The sequence below is a fragment of the Ochotona princeps genome, unplaced genomic scaffold (assembly GCF_030435755.1).
Source record: "Ochotona princeps isolate mOchPri1 unplaced genomic scaffold, mOchPri1.hap1 HAP1_SCAFFOLD_293, whole genome shotgun sequence".
Taxonomy (NCBI): Eukaryota; Metazoa; Chordata; class Mammalia; order Lagomorpha; family Ochotonidae; genus Ochotona; species Ochotona princeps.
In genome coordinates, this window is record NW_026700291.1 from 45,488 (window position 1) to 51,487 (window position 6,000).

The window sequence follows — 6,000 nt, forward strand, 5'->3', positions numbered from 1 at the left end:
GGCCCTGCGGCGTGGCCTAGCAGCTAAAGTCCTCGCCTTGAAAGCCCCGGGATCCCATATGGGCGCCAGTTCTAATCCCAGCAGCTCCACTTCCCATCCAGCTCCCTGCTTGTGGCCTGGGAAGGCAGTCGAGGACGGCCCAATGCATTGGGACCCTGCACCCGTGTGGGAGACCTGGAAGAGGTTCCAGGTTCCCGACTTCGGATCGGCGTGCACCGGCCCGTTGTGGCTCACTTGGGGAGTGAATCATCGGACAGAAGATCTTCCTCTCTGTCTCTCCTCCTCTGTGTATATCTGGCTGTAATAAAACGAATAAATCTTTTTAAAAAATTGTATAAAAGGAAAAAAATTTATAATAAGTAACTGGGAAAACTATCTCCGTGGTCTGGTTTTAAAATGGGCAAGAGTTTCAGATTGTACTAAATTTCTTTTAACTTTCTGTTAAGCAAAAATGGCCATGCAGATTGACATCATTGGTAATCGATAATAGTTTTTGTTCAATCCCAAACTTTCCATTTTGTTCAGATGAAAGAGCACTGACATAAAATTACTGTTTGAATTATTTTCAGATGGTTTGTAATATTTCTGTAAGTTTATTGTGATATTTTCAGGTTTCCTTCACACCCCTCTTCCTGTTTTGTTTTTCCCATAGTATATTTTAAAAGATTTGGCTCTGTATTATTTGAATCACTCTGCCGAGAATCCGTATATATATTTGAACCGATACCATTCTTATAACAGGTACATTTTCAACTTAAGTTTTTACTCCATTATGCACAGTTTGAGATAAATAAATTTTTAAAATATGAAAAAAAAAAAGAACCAGTGCCATATGGGATTCCGACGAACTCAAGGCAAAGAGTTTAGCCACTAGGCCCTCCTGGCTGGGCTCTAAATACAACTCTTGATGTAATCTCTAAAGCATGTAACAGTTATGTCAAGAATAAATTGGCATAGATTTAAAATGTAATCCACTGTTACATTGTTCCAAGGTAAGAGGGGAACTCATGTTCTCTATCTCCTAGATTTTATATTAGCATGCAGACTGGTAACAAGAATGGAAATGTGTTGTTGATGGGAAAGATTGTGAATTAAAATCTATGCTTAATATAATTGATTATAGTCCTTAAGGTATAAGTTGCAGGACCTGGCAGCGTGGCCTAGTGGCTTGATGTCCTTGCCTTGAACATGCCAGGATCCCATGTGGGCGCCAGTTCTAATCCCGGCAGCTTCACTTCTCATCCAGCTCCCTGCTTGTGGCCTGGGTAAGCAGTGCAGGATGGCCCAAAGTCTTGGGACCCTGCACCCATGTTGGAAACCAGGAAGCTCCTGGTTCCTGGCCTCAGATACATGCAGCACCGGCCGTTGCAGTCACTTGGGGATGAATCATCGGACAGAAGATCTTCCTCTCTGTCTCTCCTCCACTATGTATATCTGACTTTCCAATAAAAAAAATAAATACATCTTTAAAAAAAAAGATGAATTTTGGAATTCAGATTTATAAAATTCGGTTTTGGACAAGGTGTGGTAGCTTAGTGGCAGAAGTCCTTTCCTTGCATGTGCTGGGATCCCATATGAATGCCAGCTCATGTTTCAGCTGTTACACTTCCCTTCCAGCTTCCTGCTTGTAGCCTGGGAAAGCAGTAGACAATGGCCCAAAGCCTTGGGACCATGTACTCTTGTGTAAAACCTAGTGAAGGCTCTTGGCTCCTGGCTTTGGAGTTTCTCAGCTACAGGCACTGCAGCAACTTGCGGAGTAAACCAGCAGATGGAAGATCTTCCTCTCTGTCTCTTCTTATCTCTGAAATCTGACTTTCTAACAATAAATAAATAAATCTTTTTTAAAAATAATCTTTTTATGATGCACTTTGAAGTTTTCATAAATCTCTGTGATGGTGCAATCATGTGAAACAAAAATGTGTACACGCATAAAATATGCATTTAAATAACTAAATGACATAAATTATATATACATTTACTCAATGTAAATTTTGAAAGGTTTATTGACAGGTACACTTTTAGACAAGTATGATGAGTCTCTATATAAAGTCCAATAAAACAAGCAGAAACAAAATTGTGTTGTTCTCAGTGTTGACTGAATGGGTGGGCTAATTCTCCAACTGATATGTATGCCTGTGGCTCTGACAGAACCCAGTATTAGCTAGCAGCAATGCTATGGAATCAGTCAGCACCCAGCTGGGTCACCGGACCAGAGCCTGCTCTGCCCACATCTTACCATTGATGCTGAACAAGCAAGACAGTGGCCCAATGATGGCCAGTCAAGTGAAAGGCCAGGGGCGGGGAGGAGGGGAATCTAGGAGATCCCTGACACTGATGGAATTAGAAGTTCAGACATCCTGCTCTAGATGTGGACTCCATGAAGAATGATACAAGGTGAGCATAGGTATCATTGTTGAAAAGGTTTCTGTTGCTACCAAATAGGACTCCTGAGAGAACACACTGTGATTCTGCAAAGGTACACAACTTGGCTTAGAATTAATCCTACAAAATAAGCAAGATTCATTTTAAGAGAACATATCACAGACACAAACCTCACTGTTTATTAGGATGCTTATAATCAGTTACTTTGTAAATGTAATTGTAAGCAGCGGTCAAGTGAATGATTTCCTCACCACAGAATCTGCCCCTGTTTGGTGCATGGCTGTTTCTGCCAGTGCCACTATTCCAGTAGTTGACTTCCCTTGGAAGTTACCAGCGAGTCTGACACCCAGCGGCAACACCAGTTACTACATATGCAAGCCTGCTCAGCTGCCAGGCCCTGCACCTCTAGCCCACCCAGCCCACATGCCACTCCATGCTCAGAGGGGTTGAGTCCACATCCCTAACAACCCTAACCCGCATGCCAGCCCTTCCAAAGCCAGCTGGGCTGTGCTGTTGCTCAAGCCTACTGCACCATGGCCAGGTGGTCTCAGCCAGTGTCCCATGTGCTTACAGCCAGCCTTGCCTGTTCCAGGGCCAAGACAGCTCTGCTGCCATCCCCAGCACCACTTCTGAAACCACCCTGTCACCCCACACGCTATTCTAAGGCTATGTTGGCTTGGCTAGAGCAACCTGCCCACAGCGGATATACCTCGCCCAGCTTTCTGGTGCTCCAAGGGCAAGCTGTTTGGCTGCATCCTCTCTTATCCTTCATCCCCAATGAGCCTGTAGCATGCCCGCTTGGTCTGCAGCTCTAGTGCCAGGCAAGCTAGGCCACCAACTTCTTCACTCAGACAACCTCTCTCCCACCAGCCAGTCCCAGACCAGGTACTCTGGGCTGGCCTCTGCTTACCCTGTCCCATCACCCCACCACCTGTCAAGATGACTGCTGTTCCTGGGTGGAGCCAGACTGCCTGGGCCAGCATACATGATCGCAGCCCTCATGTACCACACTCTGCCTGTGTTCCAATGCCAGACCCTTTTACCCAGCACCTACACTGCTTCTAACACTCCTGCCTTGTGTCCTGCTGCAGGGACAGGACTGCTTGAACAGAGACCCCCTTACATCTAGCCCACCTGACCCTCCACATCGCAGGTATCTCGTGGGCATGTAGAATCAGCCAGCGTTTGCCACCCACCCTGCACCTCTAATACCCCCAAGGATGGCCACTCCAAGGCCAGGAAAAGTTGGACTGTGCCCATGCTCCCCTAGCTCACCTGCCACCTGCTCCAGAGGCACAAGTATTAGGCTGATGATCCCTGCACCTCTAGGTCTCTCGTTGCTCCAGGCCCAGGCCTAGGCCCACTCTGCCCAAGACACCAGCACACCTGCCCCACTGCTCCAGTTGCTGCTGTAGAACCAGATGGGCACTACCAGCCACCTGGCACCCCCAACAGCCTGCTCATAGACCAAACAGCATGTGGGAATTGCCCTGCCGAGAAGCTCATAGACCACTGCTGCAAGGACTGGCCAGTTCAGCTGGCATCCCCTATGCCCTTAGCCCGCTGGATGTCCACTCTACTAACAACCCAGCCCCCCATTCCCAGCTTGATTGTAAGCTACTCCAGGGTCAGGTGGGCTCAACTGGTGCTCCACATGCCTCTAAACCAACCTCACCATCGCCCCCTACCACTGATCTAGGGCCAGGCCTGTTCAGACAGCATTCATGGCCCTGAGCATGCACTCCATCTGCTTCAGGGCCACATTGTCCCAGTTGCCTAGGCCAGTGCATCCCTCAGCCCTAGATTGCAGGCAGTTCAGCCCCACATGCTACTTGGTCGGTATCCACATGTGCCCCCAGTACACATACTTTGTATTCCAGAGCCAATGGGTCATGGCAGTAAGCCCAGAGCCCAAGGAGCCGATTGGCCACTATTCCAGGGCCAAGTCGGACAAATCGGTGCACTGTGCGTCCCCTCTCTGTCTGCCATCTGCTTCATAGCCAAGTCATCCTGGCCAGTGTCCCTGCTCTTACGGCACTGTAGTTCCCCATTTCTTGACCAGACCAGATTGCATGGGGGTAGGGTAGCGGAAGTGCTTCTTTAAGATAATACCATTGGGAAGACTCGCAAGATGGCCGACATAGGAGGAAGACTGTGAGAGAGCTCACAGACAGAGAGGGCTAGAACGCGACAAAAGAGTAAGTGAAGCAGCATAGAACTACAGGGAGAAGAACGTGAAGTTCCCTGGACAGTGTGGAACCAAAAAAATCCACACAACTCAGAAGAGCAACCAGGGAAAAACAAAAGAAAGGACAGGGGAGACGACTTTCCGCTCCTGACCTGCTGAGTCACTTCTGAGTGCAGACACTGAAAGCCGCAGACCGATCCGGAGACCGACCTGCAAACCGACCCGCAAACCGACCTGCAGACGCAGTGGCCGTGAGGACCAGCGGTGATTGGGACCCGCTGGCATCTGCTCACCCTGGTCACCACGACCCTGAATCACCGGGACCCGCCGGCATCCGCCCAACCTGGTCGTCAAGCTCCGCCGGGACCTGCCCCAGCCGCAGCCTCCAGGTTCCAGCCGCCTGCACCCGCTGCGACCAGCAAGGGACACAGCAGTCGGGAGACGCACCTGCGGCGAGGATTCCGACCAGAGGAAGAGGCAGACTGCAAGAACCTGAGGTTTGAGTGAGTTGGGTGGGGACAGTGGTGGGTTGGAGGCTTCGGGAGTTGGCCCCCCAGGGGCATACACAGAGCCTGAACACAATTGGTGCTCGTCTCCCCGCCCCTCCCCCACCCCCAGACTCCAGCGTCTAGAGACACAGGGAGAGTGCCTTGAAACTGCCAAAGCTGTGTCTGGGAGAAAGGCAAAAGGCACACTGAATACTCCCCCGTGCCTTTGCGGTCTGGCACTCAGCTGGGCGGTGCTATCCCACAGGAACCCAAGCACGCCTCTGGGCTGGGCAGTCCTGTGCTAGCGCTGGGGCAGTCGGTCCCCTGCAAGTGCTGGGGTGGGCGGGCCTGTGCAGGAGGTGCTTCCAGAGAGCACCTGGAACACCCCAAGCCCTATAGTCCCGTGCTCCGAGCCCTGTGATCCCGCGCACAGGGGGCGCGCACAGAGAGTGCCTTCACTCCCCGACACCCTGTGGTAGCATACCTGTAGGGGACGAGCTGAGAGTGCGCTTTGAATCCGCTGGGCCCTGGAAGTGGCGCCCTGAGGTCCAGTGTTCTGGAGACGCACCAAAAGTGCCTTGAAAATTCCCACACCCTGCTACTCCACGCCTGCAGACTCCGATCTCTACAGGATAGTGCTTGGAGATCCCTCAGCACACTGGTGCCTAGATCTCTCAATAAAGAAACACTAACACAATGGGAAGAAATACCAGAAAAGGTAATGATCCAGACGAGAGTGCCAACACCCTACCAATAAAGGATCGAAAGCCAATGTCTATTTCGGAGATGCGAGATGAAGACATAGAAGATCTACCAGACAAGGAATTCAAAAAAATAATGTTAAAATATGTCAGAGACAATGAGAAGAATTGGGAGGACTTCAAGGAATTCAAGAACCACATAGCCTCAGAAATACAACAAATGAAAAGTAAAATCCTTGAC